Source organism: Pinus tabuliformis, chromosome 2_2, assembly GCF_031772625.1.
Source record: "Pinus tabuliformis cultivar Carrire ecotype Pingquan chromosome 2_2, CPIR1, whole genome shotgun sequence".
In the NCBI taxonomy this organism is placed as follows: domain Eukaryota; kingdom Viridiplantae; phylum Streptophyta; class Pinopsida; order Pinales; family Pinaceae; genus Pinus; species Pinus tabuliformis.
Window position 1 is genome coordinate 666,697,208 of NC_142300.1, and position 14,847 is coordinate 666,712,054.

Below are 14,847 nucleotides of genomic sequence, written 5' to 3' on the forward strand. Positions count from 1 at the left end.
CTTTGTCATATGAAGAATATCTCCTTTTCGCATCATTTAATTTCTCGCTGAAATACGCTATCGGTCTTTGCTCTTGGCTCAACACCGCCCCAATTGCTTCTCCACTTGCATCAGTTTCCACTTGAAAGACTTTCTCGAAATTTGGCAATGCTAGAATAGGATTTTCTGTTATCTTTCTTTTCAACAAATTAAAATTCCTGTCGGCTGCTTCTGTCCATTGAAATGGCTGATTGACCTCCCTGATTGTCTCAAGGATTGGTGCACAAACTTGACTGAACCCTTTTATAAACTTCCTGTAAAAACTAGCAAGTCCATGGAAACTTCTTACCTCGAATACACTCTTGGGAGTAGGCCAGTTTCTGATTGCTTGTACCTTTTCCGGATCCATTTTTAAACCTTCTCTGGAAATCACAAACCCCAAATATACCAGCTCCTCTTTCATGAAACTACATTTCTTCAAGTTAATTAGTAGTTTTTCCTTCTGCAGTGTTTTCAAGACTAACTTCAAATGTTCCAAATGTTCCTCTTTACTTTTGCTGAAGACCAGAATATCATCAAGGTAAACAACAACAAATTTACCTGTATATTCTTTCAGGACCTCGTTCATTAGTCTCATGAATGTGTTGGGCACATTAGTGAGCCCAAAAGGCATCACTAACCACTCATACAATCCACTATTTGTTTTGAACGTTGTCTTCCATTCATCGCCTTCCTGAATTCTAATCTGATGATACCCACTTTTTAAATCTATCTTTGTAAAATACCTGGATCCACTTAAACAGTCCATTAAATCATCCATTATGGGCAAAGGAAATCTATACCTGACTGTTATCTTATTGATAGCTCTGGAATCGGTGCACATGCGCCATTTCCTCCCTTTTTCGGACTAAGCACCGTTGGCACAGCACACGGACTCAGACTTTCTCGGATCAGTCCCTTATCCATTAACTCTTGAACCTGTCTTGCAAGCTCTGCATTTTCCTGAGAAGTTAATCTATATGCAGCTTTATTAGGTAGACTTGCTCCTGGTATTAAGTCGATATGGTGACTTATACTCCTAATCGGTGGTAATTCATTCGGGAATTCATCCACAATGATATCCATGTAACTATTTAACACAGATTAAATTTCTTCAAGAAAATCATTTAAATTGGTGGAGGTTAAAATTACCTTTGGCCTTCCTACGATAGTGAAATGCACCTCTTCGATTTTATCAACCTCTTGTAGCAGTTCCTTGCCACTCATCAACATAATACTATTTTGAGGCAGCTCTTTGTCAACATCATTCTTTACTAGCAGCAACGTATGTTTAACTCCGTCCTTCTCTATAGTATATGTATTCCTTCTCTCATCATGAATCGCCTTCCTGTCAAATTTCCACGGTCTTCCCAATAACACATGACATACATCCATGGGAATTATGTCACATAAGATCACATCTTTGTATGTGCCAATCTGCATTTCGACATTACATTGCTCTGTCACAATGACTTGATGACCCTTCTGTAGCCAAGATACTTTGTAAGGTGCAGGTTGCGCTTTCCTTGTTAATCCGAACTTTTCCACCATCTCTGTAGAAACAAGATTGTCAGTACTCCCGCTATCAATTATAACCTTACAACAGTTACCCTTTGACTTGCACGTAGTCCTGAACAAGTTCTTCCTTTGCGCAGGTTCTCCAATCTCCTTTTCTGATCTTAACAAAGTTCTTCTAAGCAGCAATGCTTCACCTTCTTCCAGTGGTTCTTCTACAAGTCGAGGTGGTTCCGGCTCTGCCTCAGCCACATTTACACCCCTCTGGCTTGCTGACTTGTTACGAGGACAGTCTCGTGACATATGTCCCCCTTCTCCACAGGTATAACACCTAACATCTCTTCCTCGCCCTCTTCCTCTGGGCGCGAATCTCCCTCTACTAGATTCACCCATCTGTGGTGATCTGTTGCTTGAACTCCCTGTGTCAATTTGATGTTGTGTTCCTCTAGATCGACCAGCTCCTCTACCTCTTGCTGAGCTCTTTCCTCTATTCCTTTGACTTTGTTTTCTTAATATCTTCTCTTCTGCCTTCAATCCTGCTTGATAGGCATCCTCAACAGTTTTTATACTTAACAGACCAATCTCATCTTGGATCTCATACCTTAGCCCCTTAACATATCTAGCTACTTTTTCCAAATCATCCTCTACATGCCCTGTTCTGATACTTAATCTGTAAAATTCTTCAGTATATTCTTTAACAGCCATTCCTTTTTGCTTCAGATTTTGCATCTGCTTAAAAAGATTCAAATGATAATCTTTCGGCAAAAACTTGGCTTTCAGTTTACTTACCATTTTATCCCACTGCTTGACCTTAGATCTCCGCTTTCTCGTTATTGATGTTTGTACCTCGTCCCACCAGATGGCTGCATGACCTTTCAATCTAGTTACTGCAAATTTTACCTTCTTGTTCTCTTCAACCTCTTCATAATCGAAGTACTAATCTATGGATCTGATCCAATCCATGAGCTCCTCGACATTCAGACTCCCTTCATACATAGGAATCTCCACTTTAGGATTGCCTCCAACCTTTGCCAGCATCTTCAGGATTTTGATATTTTCATTCTCTTCTTCTGTGTCCACATCTGTATCAGATTCTTCTGCAAGACTCTCAGCTCCCTCGTGAGGCACTCTCCATTGCCTCCATTCGTGCACGCAAACTCTGCACTTCTTCTATCAAAACTACATTTGGTTATGGTCTCCCTCGACCAATTCCTCTCCTTGGCGGCATCTTTACTGTAAACACTATCTCTTCTGCTCTGATACCAAAACGATGAAAAGGAGTCTTGGATATTACCCAAAATTTCCCATTTGCATAAATAATTCAAATCTTGGACTTATGGTTAAGAACCACAAAGTCCCAACGGAAGCGCTCTTAGGCCTTTAGCCTTTCAACCATGGATTTACAACACTACTGAAGCCTTTTTCCCCTATCAGAAGCCACCACTCATGAGCTTTAAAGCCCGCACACCCATCATCCATCTATCGGGAGCGACCCATCATAAATACATGTAGCGGGAGCGACCCACCATGAATACGTGGAAACCATATATATATAAAACCCCCATTTTATAACCATGCCCACATATATATAATTATATGGAACAATACCAAACCCCGATTTTCCAAAATGCCGGACTTATATATATATATATATATATATATATATATATATATGTGTGTGTGTGTGCCTTTATAATCTATCGGTAGGTCCGATATCGGCCGTCGCAACCATAAACTTTATATCGCAGACCTGATGATCCCGATGAGGTTGCGGACCCGATCTATAATTCACTACAGTTTAATGTTTCTGTCGCATCCACCTCCGCCCAATATTATTTCGTCGGCGCTCGCTCGATGTGCTATACCCATATATGCATCCGCCGATATAGAACCGGACCCGACTTGGGAATTCAACCCGATATATAAAATATCGTGTTCGATTTCAAGGTTTTCGATGCGATACTGTTCTGCCGATGCTCCGATGCGATGGGATTTCGCCGAAGTTCCAATGCGATAGAACTACACGGACCCGATGAGTTCCGAAGGAAACCTTAATATTATTTCAAGTCTGTTTAGTGCTCCGCTAAGGGGTTTTGGCACCGATTCTCTACGTAAATGGACTTTTCTGTTTACGGACTTTAGCTATGCCAGATTTTCCTTAAGCACAAGCATTCTTATGTTTATGAATAAAACTCAGACAGATCGAAACTGCATAAAGTTAAAAAGGCAACCAAACACACAAGGTCTCCACGGGCCAAATAAACAAAGCACTGCACAGAATATTGGATTTAATCATAAAATACAGGGTCTTGGCCTTGGCCAGATTACACCATAAAATGACCTCTGTTACCAAATACAGTCCACCACACTTTGAGCTCTCGCTCCACACCCAGCCTCACTCTCTTCTCCGTACACGATTATATTTTCCCCTTTTTAACTCCATAATTTCTCTAACAAAATCTAACAATAATATTCTATTTCTAAGAGAGCTTAATAGCAATCTTCTATCTCTTAGCTTTCATGCACACCTAAGCTAACATATCTTATCCCGAATCTAAATAAAACAATGCCTTATTTATTACAATAACTAACAATTTGAGAAGTCATCCTTCTCGGTAACAGTAAATGAATTTAACTATGATTAGCCACAACATGTGGACAATCCTCCACATTGCTGGCTAATGTTGATGCTCCTGCATCACCAAGGCACACATCACCGAAGGTGCCTAATCTAAATCCTCAAAAATATTGTAATGTTATGAAACTCTAACATTCAGATTAAAAGATGACTTCTGAAGAACACCTTTGGGAGGTGGTCAAATGATGGACTCACTGTTAGGGCGCTTGATATGGAGTGGACCAGAACTAGATGGAGTAGAAGTAGAAGGAGTATTGGTAGCTTCTTTCTCCATCATCTGTTTAGACGTGGTTTGATAGTCCTTAGTTTGAGTAGCGATCGAGATAGGTGATTAACCTTGCATCATGAACACTTGGGAACCTGAGGAAGCAAAAGATTGAGGTTGGTCTACCAAATACACCTACTGTGATGGAAAAGGTTCTTTAAGATAGCCAGAGTCCCTTTCAGCAAGCGACTAACTTCATATCGTGAGGGACAATCCTTAGTGTAATGATCTTCCTCATAGATGAGGTAAGGATGTTTTGGCTTTCTTCTAGAAGCATCATCAATAGAAGATTTAGGAGGGTCCCATTTTGGGGCATCAACTTTGGCTTTTAATTTTCCCTTGTTTTTACCTTTAGAGGCCTTATCTTCTATGGTAGACTGGACAAAATGCACCTCAGAGGTTTTACTAGGACTGGATGAATTTTTAGAGGGATCGTTGGGACCAGTGTTTGAGATAGATTTATGCTTCAAAGAAGCTTTCACGGAAGTTTGATACATAGAAAAAATCACACCATCAACAGGTGGTGTATTAGGAGACTTTGATTATATGAGATCCGATGATGGTCTCGGAGCATCAGGCAACATCTTGTATAATGCGCTAGATTGTGAATAGACCAAGTCTAAATACTAGGCATAGGTGATAGCTTGCTCTTAAGTAACACATCCACCATAGTTATGTCCTTATCAATCTTGTTAACAAATAATTTTGTGAACCATTCTATCAATGACTCATTAGCAATCTAAAATTTGATGAGGTGGTGTTGACGTCTCCATTCATAGATATGATCGAAGATGTGGGTCACGGTGTCTTGCTTAAGGGATGTAAGCAAATGAGTGCCAATTTCATATCAACGGGCAATTGGAAATGAGTGAGGAAAGCCATAACGAGAGAGTTGAAGTCACCATAGGTACCTCAAGGCAATTTTATGTACCATTGAGCGGCAACACCTGTGAGAGTTCTCTAAAAGAGTCGTAGATAGATAGAATCATCTACATATGAATTGGAGGAGAACCAGAGGTGATATGTCATCACATGGGCTTGCGGATCCTCCTTTGCTTTTCCCTTGAATTTGGGCCAATCGCTTGGAATTTTAGTTGGAACTAGAGGCCTGGAAGGCAAATGAAGAATGGGATCATTTGTGTGCCTCGATACATTAGGCAGCTCCATCGTAGCCAAGAAAGAAAATTGTATGTTAAACGACATATAGGGCCTTTGATCTGTTTTTGTATGATTAGTTTTGTTGTGCTAATAACAATTACAGATAAATAAACATGTGCTTTCTTCTTGCTTTAGGTGCTAAGGTTTCCTTAGTTTTTGGTGCTTACAAACAAGTAAATTTTCTTAAGTTAAATAAGAAATTAATGGGCAAAACAACTTCAAAAATGAATAACGAACAACAAACATGTACAGTGCAAAAAACCATCAAAGAGAAACATTAACACAATGTTTTGATGAAGGATTTCACCCCTCCTGGGCTACATCTCCTTGGTCCAACTTCCATGGCTTATGCCTCTTTATTAGATCAATGTGGCAAAAATGTTGTTTACAAAGCTTTGTGGCCCCTGATACTTGCACCAATGTGTTCATAATGTCCAAATTAGCCAAGAACACTTCTTTTTGATCTCAATTTGGTAAAACATTGAGCAAGTTATGGCTCAAATTGTTTTTCCTAGAAAACCTCTGCTAAATCTAGAGAGACTCCAGTTAAGTCAACCAAAACTGGCAGTTTCTGCCTAATTTGGCGGTTGCCAAATCTGCCACCAACTTAATCTGCATTCTAATCATGAGTAATTAATGTTTAAATATGATTAATTTAATAAAGGCGAGATTAGCGCTAAGCACTCTGCTGGCTTGGCCTTGGTCGTGTGGTTGAGGTCATATGGGGTGGGGGTTAGCGTGCAGGGCTGGCTCCCACCACCCCACCATTGGCATCAATCTTCGACATTAATTATGGGGCTGTGAACCTCCTTTCAAATGCATGGTTCTTAGCTTAACAATTATGCACAGGAATTAGGAGGGGGAGGTCACAGTTCAAACCCGCCCTCCCCCCATCACATTTCTACCATATAATACACACCATCGAAACTTTAATATGCACCACCAAACTTTGTGTTAATGCAGCCATATATATTTATATGCCATTCGAATATTTAATGTCTATGCCAATAAATTCGGACTTTGGTTTAATTGAAATGTGGGTTTATATCTATATATATATATATATATATATATATATATATATATATATATATATATATATATATATATATATATATATATATAATATAATATATATAATATATAAAAGTAAATTCTAATTCCACTTGGAGCCAACTAGGCAATTTCCCTTTCAGACAACCACATTGGCGAATCCGGAGGTGACACTTGTCATAGCCTCGTTGGGAGAAAATTGAATAAGATTCCCCTTGCTGATTGGACTACTGACTGAACTACCATGTCATCATTTTGTCCCATTCTACAATTTTTTTTGGTGTTTAGGAAAACTAACAACATGCCTTTTCTCCTTCATTCGGATCCGTTTCCGACGAAACAAATTTCATTGCGATCGTCTTGACGAGACGGATGCAACTATATAGTTTTTGATCCAATATGATAACTTTGAATTTTGAGCTAAATACTAAGCACCTACCCGATCATTCCTTCCTACTAGAAGCCTTTTGGACCCAAAAAGATACTATTATCTAACAAGTAGATGAAGGTACAACTCCCTCACCTTTCCAAGCTCGATCCAATTGGATTTTGACGAATTTTTTTCCTTGAGCTCCTCTCTAAGGAAATCAACTTTCACTTGCCTTGAGGACCCCGTTCTATACCTGTACTTGTCTTTGACCTTTTCAAGCTGATATTGCACTATTTGTTGCACCATTTTTAGTTGTTCATAGAAACTCATGGTTTTTTCCATGTCACCATCAAAATCAACATCCTTCTTACCATCACGACATAACAAAATATAATGCAAATGGATGACAAAATTCACTACTTGGTTTACATGACTCAAGCCCGATTGTACATCTTGAAAGTATGAAATTTTCTAAACATACCTTTCATGTAAAACATAATGATGCTTGAATACAATAGTTACATAAACAATAGGCTGAAAATGCATAACTATGAACTTGCTGCTTATACCTCTTTTGTACCTTCAAACCAAGCGAAATTTTTGACAAGTATCCATCCAATGATAGTGCATGGATCGCTGCAACTTAATCTTTACACCATGAAAATATTTTGAATGAAATAAGATGGTGAAGTTGCTTGCATAAACTTGAAACTCAAATGAACCTTTCAAGTTTGAAAGAGCTTAAAAAAGAATTGAACTCATATTTTGGTTTGAAGCAACACATGCCTCTTGTTGTTTTCCTTCCCGCTGGAAGACTTTGCACACACATGACAATGCATGCCAAGGAGCTTCGAAAGAAGAAAGGTTAACAACAACTCCCCTCCAACATTGGGTTTCTCCCAACAAACCTCTTATCAAAATGTCGATCTTGGGCGTTGACCAATCAACAGTGGCATCCAACTTGGAGAGGCTTGCCTTCAACTTACCTCCTCCAATATCATGGATCAAATGCATCAAAGAAGTGAAACCCAACTTGTACTTTGATATCTTCAAAACATCAAACAATTTTCCTTCATAGATGATATGTGCATAAGAAAACTTTCTCAACATGTTTATGTCACCCACGTGGATAGTTTTTTCAAGAAAGGACTTTTTTTTGTCATAATTCAAATATATGTATGTAATATAAGTGTTACAAAGAACATACAACATTAAAAGCCATACAAATCATTCTTGTTTGTTGTAATGTATATTGTTTCACTGACCTCTTTTTACAACTCTTCTTTGGCGAAAACTACTCCTTTTGTCCTCTTTCTTGAAATACTTACCATTCCTCCTTGGCACTATAACCATCGGTTCATAACATGGCATAATGGATGATTGAATGAGCCCATTGTTCAACAAAATTTTTCATTGCATTGGTGTCTCTACAGTTTGGAATTTTGTCAACCCTTGCATGCTAACATCACGAAAAGAAACCTCTTGTTGCAAAGATATTTCATGTGAAGTTTCTTTCTCCTTGAAATATGATTCTTTCACAACCTAAAATAATTCATCACTTTGATGAATTGAACCAACCAAATAAGAACTGAAACTTGCATTACATGCAACAACATTTTCATAAACAATATCATCATTTGTCTTGAACATGAGAGGTACTAAACTTTTACTTGAATTCACTAGTCTTTTTGCCTCCCCTGCATTAACGAAAGAAATGTTTAGCTTTTTGCGATGGGCTCTCACTATGTACTCCACACCATTCTTGAACAAGTGATACTTGTTTTCATGGAGGTAAAAGATTGTTCTCTGGTCATACAAATATGGAATACCCAACACCACACCTGAAATATCAAGCGGTACCACATCTACAAAATATGCAGTGATTGAAAACTTAAACAAACATTTTCTTGTCACCTGTAAACTTGTGTCTCTTGTTATCCATCCCAAAGGGTATAGTTTATGGTGAGGTATAGTTTCAAGATTCAATCTGTTGACTAAGTCTTTAGAGATTATATTTGCTTGTGACCCACTATTGAAGAGTGTGTCAATCTTGGTGTGTTTAGATATGACCCTAACATGAAATAACTCAATTCGTCTCTTTTCATCTGGAGTAGTAGTAGCGTTAAAATTTTGTGAACTAATGCTTGCAATATATTGTATTCTTTTGATTCCCATGACAGTGAATTTGTTTTCATCACCTGATTCATTACCTAAATCTTATTGAGTGATAGCAGTGGCTTTTTGTTTCCCCTTATTGTTGAACTTATTTGGTCTCATTTCTAGATGTAATTTCCAACATGTTGTGGTATTCAACAACCCCCCATTTATAAATTATAGTAGTTAATATTACGTTAATAAATGGGGACCCTTCAAAAAATCTATCCAAAAAACAAAACTTAGCAGTTAGGCATTTCTTTTATTTTTGGAATAAAGCAAAGATAATAATCAAAATCTCCCCCCATTTTTTTAGAAAACTACTAAATGCTTACCTTCCCACATGTAGCATGATTAAACCAACCAAGAGACCTTTCTAACCCTCCAAAATCAAGTAAAATGATTAAATAAGGACTCTATGCTCGAAACTATAAAAAATCTGACATAAACAAATTCCTTAAGCTTTTTAGGCTTAGTCTCGTAGCACATGTTACCATTCATAGAGGACACGCTTTCAAAAGGTTATTGTGAAACATGCAAGATGCGAAGCTGTGATGGCATTGTAATATTTATCGCAGTGCATTTCAGACATTCAAACGAACAACATATACTTACCTCCAGCCAATATTGCGAAATGCGATTAAGTCCTGGACCCACTCCTTAAATATCATAAGCAAATGTTTTAGGTTTGCCACGCAGTAAAAAGGGTCTTTTGCATAAGATAAACTTGGAAAGTAGCTACGTTTTGAAATGACTAATGAGTGGCTCACATCTCGCAGAAACACAATGGGAGGCAAGAAAAGTGAAAAGGCATAATGCGATATTGCAATATATATATATATATATATATATATATATATATATATATATATATATATATATATATATATATATATATATATATATATATATATCACAGTTCAAAGGCTTGCCACCCTAGAAGCTTTCTTCTCGTTTTACGATGCTGACATTTATGAGCATTAAAGCTAAGGGATAACGAAGCATTAGTGGGAAATTAGCGTGATATGATATCTTGTTATGTGCATTCAAATAAAATTATTTTTATCACCTTTACAGGCTATCTACATTTTTTCATTTTATGTTCATTTTTGTGTATCCGATAGATGTTGTTCTTCACTTTCAGGAAAAATCTGTAGAGAAAAGCATTGAGAACAATGGTGAAGAAAGGAAAGGCAGTCGCCTCTGAGAAGTCAGAAATGACTCGTCTGTTTATGTATACTACATGCAACAGAGAGGGAGGAACCTCTATGTGGGAGGCTATGTATAATATATTGGAGGAGGGGAAACCAAGGATTATGGAAACAAAGATTACAATTGATAGACATTATTCCTTAGACGCTTCCATGTTAGAGATGACATGCTCATTTTTGCACCACATAGCTGCGTGCCCGAAGATAATCCCTTATACCAACCTGGTTAAATGGGTTATTGATGAAGCCGACATCTCAGACAGAGAACTCAAGACAAGAAGCTAAGAGGTCATGGGATCTTTTACCCCATACGACCTACGACTTATGTACCACCTACCAGAGCCACAAGTCATCTACAACAGGTAGTTTGTGGAGAAGTTTACCAAAGAGAACGATGACCCAACAAACTGCACCTGGGCCTGGTCAAATAATGAGGAAAAAATCAAGAAAGACAAAAACAGTATGTACACTACTTCGTCTATTTGTTCCCCTCATAGTTTTGCAGTGGCCATGTTATGTAGACTATTTGGCAGACACAATAGTACTAAGTTCTCCCCAGAGTGGTTACCATTAATAGATGCAGCTGTTAATGCAACTGTAATGAATTGGGCACAAATTTTGTCTGACACTTTAGAAAAATCAATTATCGAGTATAGAAGGAAAATAAGTGTTGCTTCGAGGGTTTACCCTCCATTTTTTATGAGCGCCTATGTAATGGATGAAATTTGTTTTAGTTCGAAATTCCCTATCATGGAAAGGAAATGGATTGTTCGAAACCCACTTCCCATTCACATATACCACAAGGACATGTGGGAATCCAATTTTCAAACACATTTTTTCAAAATTTGTCATGGAGTTATGCTCCTTATTCACAAGCGGCTTTATAATTGAGATGCCCCTAGGTTTTCCAAAGAAGTTGAAGTAGACATCCTCCTGGTGGCTAGATGTTTTGGGAAGGAAACATTTACATATATTAGGGTTTTTGGCAACATCATATCCCCCCATGTCCTCCCATACTACGTTCAAAACAAATTGATGGCTAGAGAGATAGCCTATCAAATAACTAGTGAGGGAGGAATGAGCAAGACATTAAAGGAATCAAAAAAGGCCATCTGGCCTACATTCCATGTACAGTGTGGAGAATTTACATTACACGACCTAGGGCATGCATTCAGAGAATCAGAGAAAATCCTATCTCAGCGATTACTTAAACTCCCTGGAAGGAAATATGACCCATTCGGCACTATCCAAAATTTCACCACTCTGGTGAAAATAAAAGTATTTAGTAATGAGGAAGATACCTTTGATGACATAGTTTTGCAAAAAAAACACCTTCACAAAGGTGAAGCATATGGCACAATTACTTTTTGACCGTGAATATTTGGAAAATTTTTATAGTTACAGAGAAAGGAGGTTAGCAAAGGTCCCATTGGACCAATTATTGATTGAACCAATAAGGGAGCCTACTACTAGTGTGACTATAGAAGGTGACTCGAAAGAAAATTATAAGACCACTTCTAGAGCAGAATCCCAATAGAAATCTACCAGGGAATCACAAGAGTCGTTGCAAAATGGGAAAAGCAGAAGCATGGAGTCAATAAAGGATAAAACCCAAACTAAATAGAAGATAGTTGAAGAAACTTCAACTAGCAAGCAGGCTAAAATCCCTACAACCTCCACACAACTAATAAAACCCCTAGTAATTGATTTAGAGGAAGAGTGGGAAAATTTAAATAAAAGTCTCAACACAGAGGAACAAGCGCCAGAGTTGCAAACTCCGCAACAAAAAACAACTCAAGAAATAACAGTGGAAGAGACTGCAAATACACAAGAGGTAGAGCACATCCCTGTTACCCCCACTTCTGAGATATTTTTGAGAATTGAATAAATTCCCCCTCTAGATGTGTTTTATATCCCACAACATAAGGTTGTGGTGAAAAGACAAAGAAAGAAAAGGAAATTGGACTCTACAACTGCTACTACCCCTAAAAATGAACCAATGGATTTTATCTGCAAAGACTCACCTATTGACCCATCCGCCAACCTTACTAGACTCTCATAGTTTGTAGGTGCTTACGCTACAACGATCATGGACAAAGAAATAAAAGTATAAATGTTGCTTAGAGGAAAGGAAGATAAAATAGTTTCGCTTGAGCAACAATTAAAACAAGTAAAATCTGACCAGCAGCCAGAGTTACAGTTGGCGAAGCTACAATGGGTATTCGAACAAATGAAAATAGAACATCGAACCAGCTTAGCCGAGAAGTAAGCACATATACATGCAATAGCTGATCTACACAAAGACAGTCCAAAAATTGATTAGTTTGTTACTGAAGCACTTGGTCTTAACTCCCAGCTGATGCACAAGAAAGAATTATTGTGCCAAAATATTTCAAAATGGAAACCTTATTACTAAACAAGTAATAAATTGACAAGTCATTCATGGAAATGAGACTTGAATATGATGAGATCTTTAAAAAGGTCTCTAATTTTATCGTTTGGTAGAATACAGAAGATGGGAGAAAAGCTGACTTGCCTAAGCTAGAAGAATCACATAAAGAAATTCTATTTGCGAGTTTGGGTTCTCGGCTTAAACAAGTAGAAAAGGCAACAATAGACTCGACGGAAGCAACAAATAGTGTCATAGAAAATGTCAATGAAAATTTACATAGTGCCAACCTTGTGGTAGAGTTCATTCCAAATTTCCTTCCTAAAGCGAAATGGCTTGAACTACAATGGAAACATGCAACGGAAGAAAAAACAGAAGTGATAAGGCAAATGATCAGGTTAAACTGGGAAGCATATTGGCAACATTTGGTAAAACATCACAACCAATGGACGATCCTACGATGCCTAACCACTTCTACGGAGAAAATGGCGCCAACACTAACCAGTGCCATATTCACTGGACAATTGAAAGCTAAAGTCGGCCAACCAACACAGCTCAAGCCCATGATGGATATTTGCAATTTGAAGGATCAAATGCAGGATAGTTAGTCACCTTGTTTATTTCCATTTTGATTTTATTTTTGCACAATTTGAGGAAGGTTGTTTAAACCCCCTCAACTATTTTTGTAATAATCTATTTTTAGTTTTATAGTTTAAGTATTTAAACCCTCTCATGCATTTAGAGAGGGGTCCAGAAATTTTATTAGAAACAGTCTTGAAAACATGCACTTTTTTCCCTTTGAGGAAGTTCTGGTGAAATTAATGAAACATGATTTATTTTTATCTGATTTAGCATCTTCTACTGAAATTGCACTTTTGTACTCTTACATGGTGTTGAATAGACTGAATATAGATCAATATTGCTGAAACACATGAGTATGACATATTATAAACGATACTTTTATCTCGTAATCATTTTTACTTATGTATTAAGCAATGATTTCTTTTAGAATTGTTTATGTATGAAAGTTTGAATCTTGATTGCCATTATTGCACTTCTGTATGATGATGATCTATATTTTATGCTGAATATATGAATAATTCCTTCTGCGATATATCTTTCACAATCATTTCAGCTAACTTTTTATATGAAAAGATTATTGTTAAAATGGATTTATTTCTCATCGCAATTGAATGATCTTTATTACGAATTTATTTCAGATATTATTGTAGATCACATACATCAATTTAATCCCGGGTATATTTATAATTAGATAGTATTTAAATTAGGATAAAATGCATGTGATTGTTAGTTTAGATTAGATTACTTTTAGCTCAGACGTTACTTTAAAACATCACATGTCACCCCATTAGCACAAGCATTAAATAGATTGGGAAACTAGTCCCATTATCCCTAGTCGGAGCCATTACTCTAAACGGAAAAGAAGTTGCCAACCAAGGTCCAAACCGGGTTGTTTTCCCCCATGTTGAAGAACTGATTTTCAAGGCATCAACATTTTGGCGCTAGAACGAGGGCCTAATTGTGAATGGCAAGTAAATCTAAATTAACAGGCCATTCTAAGAGTAAAACTCCCTCACCATCACCTCCAACTTATCAAAATTCTTCCAAATCCCCTGATCCTAAGCAAGAAGTTGCACAGAAAATTATACAACCCGTTGTTGAATCTCAAACAAGCCAGATCATTCTTATTTTACTGAAGCCCTTGAAGTTCAATCTTTGATTCATAAATTACAGAGAATTTCACTATCTCAAGAAGAATTTGAGTTATCCTAGGATTGTGTTACCTCTTAGTTCACCCCATCTCAACGGTTAACTAGAGCACAGAGTGAAAAAATCGAAATTCCTTTGTTTGAATTTCCTCTACCAAGTCAGAAGAAAGCTAAGAAAACACCATCCAAATCTCACAGCAAGGTACTATCATCATCTTCATTCATTCCATCTATACTCTCACAAGATCAATCATCCACCTCGCCACTCCATATCGTGATTCACGCAGGTACAAAAGCTACATCGTCCTCTACCCAATCAAATTCAACCACTACTACACCTTATCCT